Source organism: Zalophus californianus, chromosome 4, assembly GCF_009762305.2.
Source record: "Zalophus californianus isolate mZalCal1 chromosome 4, mZalCal1.pri.v2, whole genome shotgun sequence".
NCBI classification, from domain to species: Eukaryota; Metazoa; Chordata; class Mammalia; order Carnivora; family Otariidae; genus Zalophus; species Zalophus californianus.
In genome coordinates this window covers 141,648,713-141,665,929 of record NC_045598.1, presented here as the reverse complement: position 1 = coordinate 141,665,929, position 17,217 = coordinate 141,648,713, and the positions used below count along the sequence as shown (strand labels likewise).

The following is a 17,217-nucleotide window of genomic DNA, read 5'->3' as shown; positions in this document are numbered from 1 at the left end:
CCAGTCGGTGAATTCAACAAGGCTTTTTTTTTTTCCTTGTTAGGGGAAAGGACCTTAGGTGACAGGTTAGGAATGAATGCATGACCACTGAGGAGGCTTCCTGGAATCAATGCCTTAGCACAAAGAGCTCACTTATGAGAGGAATATCAGCGATCCGAATTCTGAACAGAGAACTGAAAAAGTATCACAGTCTAGGAGAAGGACTATTCCAAAAGAATTGTACCACCTAGCGAGAAAAAAAAAAAAGGGATCTTCGAACTGAAGAGAGGAATGCAAAATTTTAAGATTTCAGAGCCCTTTTTACATCATTCAACCCAGTCTGGAAGTGACAGAACTCATCCTTCTATTGCTGCAATAATTTAAAAGCACTGTAACATACTTAGGGTATCAAATTGAAGATGCATTGTTAAAGAACAAGGGTATACCACGGTAGTGTAAATACATAAGGTGAAAAGAGGTAACGGTGCCAATTTCTACTTTGTCCAGAATCTGTCAGGTGTTTAAATTTTCCCTGGAATAGGGATTTGAATGGTCTTCAGCATTGCATAAAATAAAGCCTGTGAAACCATAGAAAACTGTAAGGTGTTCACCAATACCAGCAAATATAATATTATTTTATTCTAAAACATCATTGATCTAACGTCAAAGGCTGATAATCTCTGGTCCTATATATTAAAACTTGGCAGAAACATACATATAATAACTTAGTAATATGTTTGTGTACAATCATTCTCCTATTTTAAATACATTCAAAACTTGATTCAGTCTTTCAAAGTTTGTATTAAATCAGTCATTATTAAACAATATTATGTTCTCATGAAGTTATATATTTATGCCTTTTCAGGGTCTTTTTAAGGAATTATTAGAATCATTATTCCTGAATTAATATTTTTCAATAATCTCAAATTTCATCTGAAATAATTTGTGGCTGGTTATGGATACTCACTGATTTTCATTTCCCTTATCAAATGGAACCTAAACTTTTCAGAGGACTATTCTAGCAGTTTAAATGTTTTTATTTATTTATTTATTTATTTATTTATTTATTTATTTTTAAATTCTAGGGGAAGGGTTGTTTCCGCCCGGTCTCGAACCGGGGACCTTTCGCGTGTTAGGCGAACGTGATAATCGCTACACTACGGAAACCCTCTAAATGTTTTTAATACATCTAATATTTACTTGGATGAATTTTCTTGAAACATCAGAATGAGGAAAAGTGAAGAAAGGTCTCCATCGTGTGGCCAAAACTAATACTACAACAGCAGTCGAGAACGGGAGTTAATTCTCTATGCTCTTCAAGATGTTCCGAATTGTACTGACAAGGCAGAATTAGCACAATGTAGGCACGTGGACTCAGCTGCCAGGTGGCACATTCTGGAATTCCCGCATGCCGCTCTCCGTCGGTACGTTCAACATTAAGTTATTTTCTGCCCTCACGTGTTCTCTAACTTAAATGAATGACGAAAATCCTTCAAAGAGCTGTTTGTAATCTTTTGATTCCATGTTCTCCACCTCACACTCTCTCCGTAATGCATTCAAACTGAGGATTCTCTCCCTATACTTGTCTAAAAGAACTATCAAGGTCAGTAATGATCTCAATATTAAGAGAGTATAGTCGAATTCTGCTTACTATTGGTGACTTACCCCTGGGTGACAGAGAGACCTAAGAGGTGAAGTCTTTTTCAAAATACTAATTTAGAATATCAAGAACTGCAAGGGATGAGAATGCTGGAAGTGTGAGGACCTGGTCCACAGACTCAAATAATGCATAGTAACAATTTACATAAAGAGTTTATTGAATTCTCCACCAAGATAAAAAATAATACTAATTTAGGGATTTATTAATTTCACAGAAACACCTATCCTCACCACCAAACTTCCCATACACAAGGAACGCCTTTTAAAATTGAATATAGGTAGTAATTACTATTTCAGGTGAACTAGCTCAAAATAGTGTTTCATGCTTTTAGAATAATATTATAATTTGGCGCATTAATCCTTTACCTAATGAACAACATGTTACCATTGAGGGTTTAACCAGTAAATAAAAGAACAAATCTAACTTCATGTCATAGCCGAGGAGTGGAACTGAACTAATATTTGATGACAGAATAAAATGAAGAGCAAGTTCTTTCTTCAAAGCCACACTTACATTTCTGTCAGAGCTATCACTATTATCATTTGTTTGTGAAAACTGCACATTGAAATTGACTTTTAGTTAGCCCTAAGTATCTCAAATTTTTAAGCATATGTGATGTGTACTATACCTTAAAAGGAGATATACACTTGAAATTTTACATGACTACATCAGAAAGCTGAAAAGAAGTGTCTAGCTAATTTTTATTTTTCATGACTTCAGATCTTACACTCATAAATTTACTGAGAGTTTTTTCCACACAGGTAACATCTTGGGATATATACCTCAAATCTTATGACTTGAAACATGGATGACTACTTTTTTTAAAAAATGACTTATTTCTTTATTTTAGAGAGAGAGAGCATGAGTGAGGGGAGGGGCAGAGGGAGAGGATCTTCAAGCAGACACCCCGCTGAGGGCAGAGCCCAAGACAGGGCTTGATTCTCATGACCCATGAGATCATGGCCTGAGCCAAAACCGAGAGTTAGAGGCTCAACCGATTGAGCCACCCAGGCACCCCGTGGATGTCTACTTTTCAAACTAAAAAGTGTTTCTGCTTCCTTTTTTTCCCCATTATTTGTACATGGACTTTTCATGACCCACAGGACTTTATGTTGGGAGAGTCTATATACCACATTGGTGTTTTGATCTTTCCCACGGGACAGTAAGGAAATTACACAGGGATTTATTTTATGGCCTTTAAAAGGGATTTCTCTAGAAAAATTATACTAATGTACATGAGACTCTGTTGAGCATATGACCCGACCCCTGGACACATTAACTCTAAGGACACTCTTCTTCTCCCCACATTTGTTGCTGCCAATTTTTCTAGGAAACGATGACACACTCTGTAAAAAACCAGCTCAGCTAATTGGCCCCGATTAGGTTCTAAAATTTTCAAAGCCTGGAACATAGCCTGGCCCAATAAATAATGAATTTTCATGTCTGAGACTGAATTCTGGGCTCAAGGAAAGTCATTCTTGGGATTTATTTGACATTACCAATAAAGCAAACATTTCTCTATTCCTCCTGGAATAAATTTTGAACAAGTCCTTCATCCTGAAATATAACTTGAAATAAGCTTTCCCTTGCTTCTCTCTAGGTGATTACCACCCACTGTTCTCTCTGCTTTGTGGCATCAAACACATCCTTCCTCTCATTCTGAAAGCGGGAAAGCTCCAGTTTTCACGCACTACTACCTTTACCATGAATTGTTCTCTCTAAATTCTATTATTGATGCAATAATATTAACTCACCGTGGCTTCTCCTGATTAATTCTATGCATGTAAGGTTTAAACTCAAACATTTAAATTAAAGTGTTGATGTTATTAACAATAATTATGCAGATATAACTTTAGGAATAGCAAGTGCTATGGCTAGAGAAGCTTTTGCCAAGGGACCGAAGATAATTAATTTCATAGAAAAGAAACTTGAAAATAATGGCTATAATTAGCACTCGGGGGTTTGGGAATCTATACATTACACGTATCTATGATAGTCATGCCTTGGGGGGGTTGGAATTTAGAACCCACTCTTTCCAGTGTACCCTCTCTTTGCGTCCTTGGGGTTACTGCCAGCTACAGTCTAAATGAGTACAGCAAACGTTGAAGTAATTTAAAAACCTTCTGTTTTAGCAGTGACATTGGTTTTATAAGGTTCCTATACTTTTTGAAAGTTCTACAATCACGTTCTTGTAGAACCTATTGACTTAGAGTTGTAGTAGATTGTTTAAGCTGAGTACGAAAACTTAATTTAACTCTACAAAACTTTTCTTGAGAGTTTAAGCAGTTATTATTCTTTTCTGGAAGAAGGTAGTATATAAATTCACACTGACATTGACTGCCTATTTGTACAAAAGCCCATACTAACCACTAACCACTATCTGGTTTTCCTTTACTTTTCTCTTTTTATTTTTCTTAAAAAAATTTTTTTAACATGATAGCAGGGAAAGGGGTGTTGAAAGCTGATGCAGTTGGGAAATACGAGCTAAGAGGTGAGAAAGAATCCATAACCTTTCTCTGAGACTAGTTAAATTATGTAAAGTAAACTCGGTTTGATAAAAGAGTATAGGAAAAGAATAATGATCCATCTTAGAACAATTTCCTCAAAATATTACAAAGTATCTTACAGTGGAACTGTATAAGATGATTCTACTTTAAAAGGAAATGTGCTTATATATATTTAATATTTCTGAAACACTTACTAGCCACCAGGCACTGTGAAGACGACTGAAAATCCAGCAGCACACAAAGAAATAAGTGGTTTCTGCTGCTTCTGCCTGGGCTGATCTTACAGGAATTTATAATGTCATTCTTCAAGGACAGGGATCGGGGAGATGTGGTTTTACTCAGGTCAGGAAATGCCATGTGCACCACATGCCCAGCCTCCTCTTTACCATCTAAAATATGTAAATGTGTTCAGAAAAAGAAAATGGAAAAAAGGGAAGAAAAATCTGACTGTGTCCTCCCTCTTTTACTAAAGCTAGCTCACTCTGATTTTATAGCTGTCCGTAGAATTAAATGACATCTGAAGTACCTTCCAGATTTAAGCATCTAAGAACCTCCAGACGACTCTACGAATGAGCGAAGCAACCTATTCCTGAGGAAGATCAAAGAGGCAGCATCCAAGTCTACCTGGAAAGATGGGGGCGATGTCAAGAATAGGGCCCACTCCTCATGCACCAGAGTCCATCTCTGTGTGTCTTCCAGATTCTGCAAAGCAGCCTCAAGCCATGGAAGACCCATGTTGCCTGGTGGCCTTTGTGATTTTATTGGTATAGTTTTAGCACAAAATTTGAGAATAGAAAGATGAACTTTTTCTCTGTTCTTATAAGATTAATTCTGATACCCACATTAATACTTACACTAACAGTAAAGCTAGTATTCTTAACAACAACTGCAACAACTAAAGACTGAGGCTTTACTGTGAGAATTGTATGTGCCAAGCACAGTAGGTGCACAAACTTGAGAAAATCTCATGTGAGAGATAAGCATGGAAATCATGTATTTATAATGTATAGCTAAAATTAAAACAAAACTCATACATAAAAAATATTTATTGATCTCCCACTACTGCCAAGCATTTATGAAGAGCACTAGCTAGATCCATGAACAAGACGGACTTCCATGTCACAGTTATTTCCCCAGTGCTCCTCCGAGCGTGGAGGCCAGCTCCATAGGTCTACCACCTGTGCAGTGGGACAGGGCCTGTGCTCAGAAGAACCTGTACTTGATTTAATGCTCTGCAGTTCAGAAATTATTAACCAGGGGTCCCATGCTTTCATTTTGTGCTGGACCCAGCAAATTATATAGTTGGCTTTGACTAGAAGCATTGGCATCTCCCAACAGGTTTGTAGAAATGCATATGCTCAGGCTCTACCCAGACCTCCTGAATCAGAATCTGCAATGTTACAAGATCCCCAGGTGGCTGGTGTGCACACTCAGTTTTGACAAGCCCTGATACAGACCAGAAGCTCCCAGGCAGACTGCAACTGGGTCTGCATCTTCCCTTTGCCTATTACTTTGTGAGTTTGGGCAGATCACATAAATTCTCTAAGTCTCAGAATCTCCCCTTGCAAGAGAGAGAAAATAATATTTGCTAAATTAAATAATACAGAAAAATACTTAGCACAGTGACAGGTACATGGAAAGTTATGGTAAACTTTAGCTTAGTAGGAATATTATTATTACACTATGGTCTCACCACTTCTACTTTGCTGCTTCTGTAATTATTGGCAAAGATATTCAGGGCTTTAAAATCTTGCCTAACTTGTTCTCAAATGCATTAGCACTTTAAGGAAGATTGTTTGTCGAATGCTAGTAAATGAGCTTCTTCTCGCCTTTTTTAGTAAGGGAGATCCCTTTTTCACTTTGAGAGAGATCGTAAGCAATCTCCCTGTGTTTCTCAACAAGGCAACTGTTCTCTCTTCCAGCAGAGGCCTGGGAACAAAACCTGCCCCATCTAGCCTGCAACAAACCTACCCGAGAGTGCAGGTAATTATGCCCATCGAGGCCAACTCACTCAGAATCTCTAACGGTGCAGCCTTGGAAGCCCGTTACTATTATTATTATTATTAATTTTGGTTATGATGCCTTTTTTTTTTCTTTCTTTTTTGCTTATAGCCTGGGTTGGGTCAGGCAAAGTATGAAAAGCATGGTTAGTGCTTTGCCAAAGGGCAGAGCCATAAATGGGAACTGGACCCAGAGCTCAGAGACAGAAACAATATACAACCTGTCAGGAAGGAGAGTCCAGTGTGGGTCTGGAAGGTGGTTCAGAAGGGAGTTATGAATGGTGCGAGGGCCTGGCAGCTCTGAGTGCTTGATGCCTCCTGCTCAGTGCAGGGTGACCTGGTCTCTTAAAAGCTCTCAGGAGGGTCAGGGGAACCTAAAATCTTCTGTGCCTTCTCCAGGGTGGATCTCACTTTACATCTCAGGCATGTTTCTCACTTTTTTTCTTTTCTCTCTCCTTTTTCCCCTCCCTCCCTCCCTTCCTCCCTCCCTCCACTCCCTCCCTCACTTCCTCCCTTCCTCCCTTCCTTCCTTCCTTCCTTCCTCCCTTCCTCCCTTCCTCCCTTCCTTCCTTCGTTCCTTCCTTCCTTCCTTCCTTCCTCCCTTCCTCCCTTCCTTCCTTCGTTCCTTCCTTCGTTCCTTCCTTCCTCCCTTCCTCCCTTCCTCCCTTCCTCCCTTCCTTCCTTCCTTCCTTCCTTCCTTCCTTCCTTCCTTCCTTCCTTCCTTCCTCCCTCCCTTCCTTCCTTCTCGTGGGGAGAGGGGAGAGAGGAATCTAATTTGCAAGGCAGATGATCTAAGTTTGGACCTAGGTCCATTTACCAATGAGCTCTCTGTGGCTGTGAGCAAAGTATTTCTCTTCTTTTGCAGTCAGTTCCTGATCTGGAAAATGAGGAATGGGCTCAAAATATTGCCTACATTTTCTTCCAGGGTCGACTTTCCATAATTTACAGACCTGGCAGTTCTCTCTTTTCATTAATTCTGCATAACTCAAGGGTCTTTCTGAGGTATCCTGTGAGAAACCTAATTTTTGATAGTATTTTAACCCATAATTCTTTTACATGCCACAGTTAAGGAGTTATTGTTCTAGAGGGTGTCTCTAGTCATTAAAATGCAGTTTCAATGGTTAAAAAAAATAACAATTTAGAACTTTTTTGCATCACATTAGTCAGTGACTCACACATCTTTTTTATTCATTTCCTAGACTTCTACAGTTGTGTTTACTGAGACCAGTTACCAAAGATCTACTTTGAACTGCTATCTATTCCAGTTACTGTACGACTTCCCGTAACTTACTTAACCTCTCCATGTCTCATCTTCCTCATCTAAAATGGGGATAATAATAGCAGCTCATTCATGAGACTTTATGGGGCTTTAGTTGGTTACTACATGCAGGATACCTAAGAGTCAGTGTCTCGCAAATGATGAGTACTCAATAGATTCTGTTATCATGATTAATATCATTAAAAGTCAAGAAAATATCACATGAGCTTTCTGCCAAAATTTTGGAATAACATTTAGAATCAATTACTTCTTTTGAACACTACATCAAAAACTAATGACGTACTATATGGTGGCTAACTGAACATAATGAAAAAATAAAAATAAAAAATAAAACAACATTATAAAAGACATATATATAATATAAAAATAAATAAATATCTTATTCTAAAAAAAGAAGTTCAGAGATATATATTTTTAAAGTATATCTTTTATGTTTCTGCTCTGTTTCCAACTAAGTTCACTGTGCTAAAATTGATATTTTTAAAGGATTCATTTTCAGTTCTTACAAAAATAGAGGCTTTAGCGTTTCTGATCATAATTCTGTAAGACAAGCATAACTCCTCCTATTTAAAATCTTTTATACTGAAATTATGTGTTTACTTAGATATTTTATATTTTCCAGCATTTGATTAACTTCTTTACCTAAAGCAATTCATAAGCCCCTAATCTTTTCAAGAGCTTCCACACTCCATGAACTTGGATCACAAGTAAACATACTTTGCAGCCACCTTCAAAGGAAAGAGTGAACAGAATCCATTCTGCACAGTGTATTTTACTACCATCACTAAATTATATTTACTGGAAAATACAAGCAATTTACATGCAGTGACAATATTTTTTTCTTTGCACAATGTCACTGTGGATTCATAAGCATGCTTCTTAAAATGACATTAGCAACGCTGTTCCAAGCATATTGAACAAAAGTTGTCTTCCTCTTTTTATTCCTTGTTTATTCGGAGGACATTTAAATGATTTTTGTAATTCTCCCCTTTTCACCAAACCCTACAAAGCAGTACTCCCAAGTAGCACAGAGTTGTACATTTTCTGAAAGTTTTTATATTGTTGTAATAGAAAGAAAATGAGGTACCTCGAATAAAAGAATCATATTGACACAAAAAGAAATATTGAAGCCTATAGTTTTTTAGAGTCCTTGTTTGTTTCCTTCTGAAATACAGTAATAGGTTGGATCTTTTTTTTTTTCTTGTAGTTACTTCCCCAAGCAGGTAATGGCTGTTTACTGGCTATATAAAATGCATTAGTGGTCTTGTTCTGGCTCATAGACAAGCGCTCTATAGACTATTGATAAATCCTGCAAATGGGGGACTTTGTAACAGGGACTATGTTTTTTGCTGTGATTTTGTGACATTTGCCATTCCAATAACGGGAGATGGCCAGATATTCATGGCTTGGGTACTACACAGATAACCACATGGTTCATTTTTGGTGCTGTTTTTTGTAACTACAACGACAATGACAAAACATCTTAAGTCTCACAAATTACACCACGGCCAGAAACAATAAATAAGTCATAAATGCATTGGATGACCAGAAACAAACAAAAATTCCTCAAATAAAAATCTTCTATATGGCAAACAAGACAAACCATGATCTGAGAGAAAAAAAAAAAAATTCAGTGTCTGTTAGAAGACAGGCTAATAGTATTATTAGGAAAAGAGTTCTTACAAGTAAGACACATGTACAAATAAAAAATTTTTTTTTTAAGGGGAGTGGTAGAGCATGTGACTCTTGATCTTGGGGTTGTGAGTTTGAGCCTCACATTGGGTACAGAAATTACTTAAAAATAAATAAACTTTTTAAAAATGGGGATAGCAAATTTATTAAAAAACAAAGAGTGACACATAATCAAAAACTTAGGAAAAACCATTTAAGCTCATAAATACAAATCCCGTATTTGGTCTATCAGGATGATAGTACTTTGTATTACTGGGAGTGTGAACCCACCACAGATGTGGCTGTAACAGTAATGTTTCTAAACTATCTTCAACATTATAATATACCTACAGTCTAGAGAAAATGTGGGTATACTGAACTACTAGGATAAAGAAAGTGTACAGATATTACCAAAAACAGAAATGTAATATGGAAATACTTAACAGAATGTTTGACCATGTAATTATCACATTAATCAAACATGAGATGGATTCATTAAGTAATATAATCAATCACTCATTTAATTTGCAAATATTTACTGAGTGCACACTGTGAGGCATTCATTATACATAGGTACTGTGGCGAAAGTATTCAGACATATTCCCAAATTTCATGCAGTGTGTGTGTATGTCAGTATCTATTTGTACACCTGCACACGTACAAATACACATACTTATGTATTTCTACCCAAGTCTCTTTATGCCTACGGCCTAATTATAATTGTTATAAGCGCTATGTGTAGGGCGCCCCCCTCATCAGGGCTTTCTCAGGACTTTTTTGGTTTTAAAACACAAAGTCCTGCATTCTGGAAACCACCTCAATCCCATAAAAAGTAAGATGTGGAAGGAAGAAAAAGTGTTGGCAAAGTGGAAAAAATGTGTATATTAACATTTACTGCCTATAAAAATAATCACTTTACCTCTTTGATATACATAGCAACTCCTAGGAAGTTAATGACATTTTCTACACATCAAGCCACAAGATACTTACTTTCTAGTAACCTTCTGTGAATAAAATATTTCCAAAAAGCACTCAGTGGTATTTTCTTAAAATATCACTTTCCATATTCTGCAAGGTAGGATAACCTGTGATAAAATAACACCATTGGGCATTAAAATCCAAATGCCTAAAGAAATGGCACTCTGGTAACAAGACACCCAATACCCAGATCTTAGTTTCCACTGCCATTCTCCACTAAAAAGAATAACCCCTTGTAGAAATGGCTGATTCTAGGATGGGGGCAGGTAATAGACAATATGAGCCTGAAGCCTCTTGTAGTGTAAGGGAGTCAGGAGGTGTTAAAGCAAACAGACAAACAAACAAACAAACAAAAACACACCACACACACACCACACACACACACACACACACACACACACACACACACACACGCAACACACACTGATGGGGATATGTCACAGAGTAGAGGAAACAAATCAAAGAGTTCCCAATAGGCAAAGCTGGAACAATCTGAGTAACAAAACAAAGTAGTGATGGATTATAACCCCCAAACAAAATAATCATCTATGACTCAATACAAATATAAATAAATAGTTGAATAAATTTATAAATGCAAATAAATTATGCAGCTACACACCAAAGAGGGAGAGCCTAACTCCCCACTATTTAAGGGTGGGCTTTGCATAATGATTTTCTTCCAAAGAATACAGTATAGGGAGGGCAATGGGGGAGAGTAACTTTCCTGAGGAGAAACCTGACAAACTACTTCAGCCAGGTGATCCTTTGATCAGCATCAACAGTTCTAAATATGTTGACAGAATGTACCTTTGTATGATGTGATGAGAATGTCACTTTACCTCTGTGGTCTTCCTTTCAAAAATCTATAACTCCAGTCTAATTTTGGTAAAAACAGCAGACAAAATTCAGTAAGAAAGGCATCTTAGAACATATATGGCCAGTACTCCTCAACACTATCAAGGTCATCAAAAACAAGGAAAGTCTAAGAAATTGTCACAGCTGAAAGGATATTAAGGAGACAAAACAATAAAATGTAATGTGGTTTCCTCGATGACATCCTGGAAGAAACAAAGTATATATGGTAAAAACTAAGGAAATCTGAATGAACTATGGACTTTGCTTAATAATAATGATAAATATGTGTTCATTAACTAGAGCAAATGTATCAGATATCAATAAGAGGAGAAACCATGCATGAGGGGGCTGGTATTATACAGGTACTCTGAAGTATCTACTCATTTTTTTTCTACAAATTTAAGACTATTCCTGCAAAAATAGTCTATTGTTAAAAAAAAAAGTCCAGTATTGAACCAGGCACCAGTTACAGTGAATTTGCACCCCCTAGCTGAAATTCTTAACATATGCATTCACACCTACTGGGCTCAAGGGTTTGGATTTCAAGAAATGGATGAGAAAGAGAAAGGAATTTTCATTTATCAAGTTCCTAATATAACACAGCATCAGTGATAGGAATTTTGACATTTATTTTTTTAATTCTTTAATACTATGAAGTAGACATGATTCCCAATTTACAGAGAAGGAAACGGAGGTTGAGAGGTTAAGTTGATTAAGGAGAAACTAAATTAAGATGCTGTTACACCTGAGGGGTGTGATATCTAGCCCTTGACTCCTTCCATCACTCCATGCTTCCAACAAATTGGAAGGGTTATAGGAGACTTAGTAGAACCTCCTAATTATATAGATCTGTTGAATACATACAGTATGCAGCTAAGACCGACATGATTGAGACTTTTTGCTAGCTTGAGGAAGAATGACAATAGGAAAGGTCCCTGGACTCTGAGCCAAGGTCCTGGTTTGAGGCTTCTCCTTTCACACACTAACTGTGAAATTTGGGGTAACTTGCCTCAACTACCTGGACTTCAGGTTCCACATCCGTTTTAAAAAGACCAATTAGATTGCACACTCCTTGAGTGGACGGGCTTGGTCTTAGGCAGCATTATACTCCCAGTGCCCAATGAAATGCCTGCCCCTTTGCAGGTATGCAACATGTCTCTGCTGAATTCAGCTGAACTGAGGAATCATGGCAGACCGGGGTCCATGGTCAGAGCCTTCCAGAGACCTTTCAGAGGCAGCTTGGCAAAGAGGTGTTGAAGCAGGCAGAATTCGGAAAATCTGTGTCATTCCTTCAAAAATTTTGGGAACTTATTAATTTAGGATATACACACTTTACTTCCCTTTAAGAACCTCCTTATAGTTTAACCGGATCATGCTCAACTAGAAAGAAACAGAAATAACCGTGGATGGAAAGAGGAAACAACTGCATAGAAAATGAAAGCCCTGGGGAAACAACAGGAGAGGCCGAGAGAACTATAGGATTGGTCCAGCAGTTCCGGGAAGACTGGACTTAAGAGACAGCAGGGCTGGACGGTAGCTGAGGCACAGATGCACTGACAAGACAGAAATGCTAACTCAGCCTGACTCTAATGTTTGCAGGGGAGGGGCGAGAGGGTACAAGGAGGAACTGCTGGGGGCCTGGGCCCCTCTCTTCTCATCCTAGGCACCGTCCTGCATGAGGGGCTCATGTCTTCCTGGGAGGACACCTTGGCCCACATGCCACATGTGTTCCAGCCACAACCCCACAACCTCCACCAACAGCTATCCCCGGGCTAAGGTTCATCATGACCCTTGGGGGAATGAACCTGAAGGAGGGGCTGTTGGAGCCAGTTTGGGTAGGGAGGCCTCTGGGTAGGGAATTTTGGAGTCTCGGGTATGACATTGTGGTTTCTAGTGGTGCTACTCAGCATGTCCGTGGGTAGGTGCCGTCTGCAAACTTTTACTAGAACTCAAGGAGAGAGCTGCCAACATTGAGAGTAGAAGCTTAGGAAGTTTACAGCAATGTGACAGTAATTTTAGCTCTGTTGAGGCTAAGAATAAAAAACCTGCGAGCTTATAATTTATACATCTTTTAAAATAAATTTTATATCTGTAGGAATTTATTTTTATCATATGTTATCAAATGATTTAATAGAGTGGGGGACAAAAGTGAGCCCTTTCCCTCTTCAGTGCTTGAGAAACACCTGCTGAGAAGAAGGACACAGGTTCTGAGTGGGCTCACATTTTGGACCTACATATTCCTCACCAGGTGGAGAGGCCAGAGTGGGTCTCTCTCAAGCTCAGGGCCCAGGGCAGCTGAAGCAGTGGCCTCCGTTGACCGAATGGCCCTGCTTGCCACAGTTTCGGAACGGAGGACAGTGGAGATTGCACAGTGAACGGCGTTCAATGGAGATTGCACAGTGAACGGGACTCTGGCTGGCTAAGGGCTGCAGACAAGCAGAAACACATTTGAGAAAACTGTTGGATATCAGACCCGATTTCCAATTTTAAATGAATGTATGCTGCTGAAATATCCTTTGTAAATCAGAAGATTTCTTTGGAGAAAGAAGGAATATTATTGGTCGAGTGTGTGTGTATGAATTGGCTTCATCCAGAACCACACTAAGGAAAAAGCTTTCAAACTATAGGTCTTAATATTGATACCCCCCAAACACTAGTTCTGGCTCTAGTAAGTGTCCCAGAATTATACAGCACACACACAATGTTGGGTCGCTTAGAGAGATCTCTAGACCACTTCAGAACAATTCGGATAGTTTGTTTGGCTATTGACTGGTGCCTCGCAAATCTTCAACTGTCTGCAGATTTGACACGATTCAACTTTGATTTAGAAATTATATTAAAGATACATATTTTCCCCATTTGTATTTTTTTAAAGATTTTATTTATTTATTTGACAGAGAGAGAGTACAAACAAGGGGAGGGGAGGAGGCAGAGGGGGAAGCAGGCTCCCCGCTGAGCAGGGAGCCCAATGCAGGACTCGATCCCAGGACTCTGGGATCATGACCTGAGCTGAAGGCAGACACTTAACCAACTGAGTCACCCAAGCGCCCCATTTGTATGGGTTTTATGTTATGTGTATAGATATATATAAAATTATATTTCCTTAAAATTGGTCTGTCACCAATGTTTCAGTCTTCCAGCATAAATTACTTTCATGCTTTTTACAAGGTGATTATCAGTCAAATACTCATTAACTAGGTGCATATTTAAATTAAATAGGAATTAAACGGCCTTAGGAAGCTTGTTTCTTTTAAATATAAAATAAGTTTTGTTAAAAAAAAACCCAACACAGACATATTTTCATAATGCCTGGTAAATGACATTTTAAGAGCAGGGACTACTGAAGCCATGGATAAAAGATTTTTGTGGTAATAAAAAAGCATTACAGGAAAGTCTCAAAGGTATATGTGTTAGGGAAAAAGGAAAGAACATTGTTAGTTTCTATTAATATATTGAGAACAAATCTTAGATTGCACCCTTCTCAATACTTTCATAAATCATTATATGGCTAGAGGGCTTCATAGTTTCTAAAAGCTGTTCAGATGCACAGGATTTGTCTCCTTTTATTCCCACAAGAACTGCATCCGATAGAGCAAAAAGATATCCAGTTTTATGTGTCTCCGAAACAGGAGAAAAATGGTCAGCCAGTGACCTGCCCAGAACCACACCCAGACCTCCTGACCTGGCCAGTGTCCTTTCCACTACTCGAAGACTCCTACTTCCTGAACTGTTATTTTGCTAAATCAATACATTGTCAAGTTGTCTTTAACCTGGAACATAAGAGATGTATTTCTGCAATTAAAAATCAGTTTGAGGGTCTGAATTAATATTTAATTACTCTCCTTCCAAAATGGCCATTATAAACATTCCCAAATTCAGTACTGAATTACTGCAGTTGATATCTGTACTTTGGCCAGAGAGGGTCGAAGGAAATTAAGCAGTTGGTCTATAAAAGTGCAACGCATATTGCTTTTTCTTCATATTTACTGCTTTTTGTTCCTGCCCTTAGGAGGGAAGAAAAGAAGAGAAGAGAAGAAGGAAAATTAGGAAAGACACAAGAAGGAGCAAAAAAGAGAAATGTTGTTTTAGTTTTATTAAACTGAGTTTAAAACTTTAAAAATCCATTATAGAATAACTAAAATGTGGCAGTCATGTGCATGACACTTTAGATTTATCTTCACACACACACACACACCCCACTTCCAGAAACAGACAATTATATTTTCAATTTACATAAAAAGTTTTTACTGAAATAAAATGCTGATAAGTCATTAATACAATTGGGGGCAGAATTAGAACCCAATTCTGTGACTCCAAATCTTTCCACTATACCACACTGAGTTTTTTCCCCCTATATATAATTATAGACCCCAAATGTGTGTGTGTGTGTGTGTGTGTGTGTATAAATGTGTGTATATATATATATATATATATATATATATATGGTATATTGCTTTTTAATGGCTAGACTTTATACTCTTCTTGCAAAAAAATATGCATGATCTAGAGACAACATCTATTAACTGTACAAAAGCACAAGGCCATGTATAAGAATCCTTGGTCTTGCAAAGTCAGGATGCATAAACATTTAGAAGCATATACCAGGCATGCTGGAATTATGTGCATGCAATGGAAAGACTCTTTACTTCTGTACAGAAGAACTTAAAACCTATTGGTACCTTCAAGGGAGAATTAAAATAGTATCGAATTAAATTATTCAGTACTTCATATTAAGTTATTTTCTGTACACACAGAATGATACTAGGCTCCAAAGCTATGCTCTTGTGTTTTTTAATTAAAACAACATTAAAAAAAACATCTTCAGTCTTTCTCAATTCCAAGATTTTAGACCCATAGGCAACTCAACACTACATTTAGGGACTATTCTCAAGAGCAAGGTCACTAGTGTTTATGGCATCTTCCTGCTCAAATAATTGAAGGATTTTTGCTGGCAATGATATATTCTATTTCTTGTGATTGAAGCTTGTAAATTCTCCACCTCGGGTTAATTTGCAGAGAAAGCTTTGTGAAAGATAGAAAATACCAGCAGTGTTTTAAAGAAAGAGGCAATATCTAACATGTGTATGAGGGTGGAGGAGCATCATAGGAATAGGGTAGTACCCAAAACAAGTGGGGGTGTTAAGCAACAGAAAGCAATGGAGAAGACATAGATCAATTTGCATACAAAACCTACTGAGCTCCTAATAACATAGTATGTGCTGAGGAGGAGTTAGGAGGGGTTCGGGAGCTAGCAGAATGGACATTAAGTGTGAGGCTGGCTCCCACAGGGTGTACCCACAGACTAAATAACTCCACAGTGAGCTCCGGCTATCTGATCTCGGCTCTGGTAGACTTAACCTGGGAGTGGGGGCATTTCAACAGAAAGGTGGACGGATGTCAACTGGCTACAGGCATCACAGCTGAGTGCTTCAGAGCAGGTCAGAAACCAAGGTAGTGTTCTTCCCCACGGGAGAGGTGGTGTGCTAGGTTACTGAGGCAGGACTTCATGTGGTTGGGCCAACAGCACAGTGAACAAGAATAAGACCACTGGTTGACCTGAGCATTTACAGGGCTCGTCACTAGCACAGTAGAATCTAGGTTTGGAGCCAAAGGACCAGTGATGGATCCAATGGACTGAATGACACTGTGGTTACTGACATGAATCCACCTACCCTGGTTGGGATCATCTAAACAACTAAACAGGGCTGAGCCTGTATACTGAGAACATTAGTTGTGGAAGACTGCAGAAGTCAGAGGCTGATAGGATTGGGCAGCAAGTTAGCCATGGCAAAGTACAGTGAAGGGGGGTGGTCTACGGAAGAGGGAGCAGAGCACAGGGTTTAAGTGGAGTCTGAGGATGATGATGGTGTTGGTTGTTGTGACAGTATCTAGCATAAAGAGTTGTCAAGAGGATCAACTGCTAGTTTTTATGGATTGCTTAGAATGGTGCCTAGTTCCTAGTAAACCATATTAATGTTTGTAACTAAAAACAGAGTCAGAGACAAGATGGTCTTTTATTAGAAAGCAGAGATATGCACACCTGAAGTTGTGTACTAAGGTGGAAACCTAAGTAAGAGGTATTGATTTAGTTCAAAGATAATGTTCTTTTATTGGAAATAATTAAATGAAGCTTGTAAGGTAAGACTTTCTCCCTCTTTAACATTCAAAGGGAAAAGAGAGAGAGAGAAAGAGAAAGAGAGAGCCTGCAAGCACTTCGGCTGAAAAGTAAAATGTTCTCCAAATCAATTTCCAAGACTTCCCTTGATTTACTTTATAACAAACGTTCAC

At 38.3% G+C, this 17,217-nt stretch overlaps 1 protein-coding gene and 1 non-coding gene across 10 annotated transcripts in view; both read right to left on the bottom strand.

The window, feature by feature from the left end:
- Positions 1-17,217, bottom strand: part of RALYL (RALY RNA binding protein like) — a 685,749-nt gene that overhangs the window by 258,971 nt on the left and 409,561 nt on the right. The window lies entirely within an intron of this gene.
- On the bottom strand, positions 1,074-1,146 carry TRNAV-AAC. Its single transcript has one exon. It is a non-coding gene; the product is annotated as a tRNA-Val (tRNA).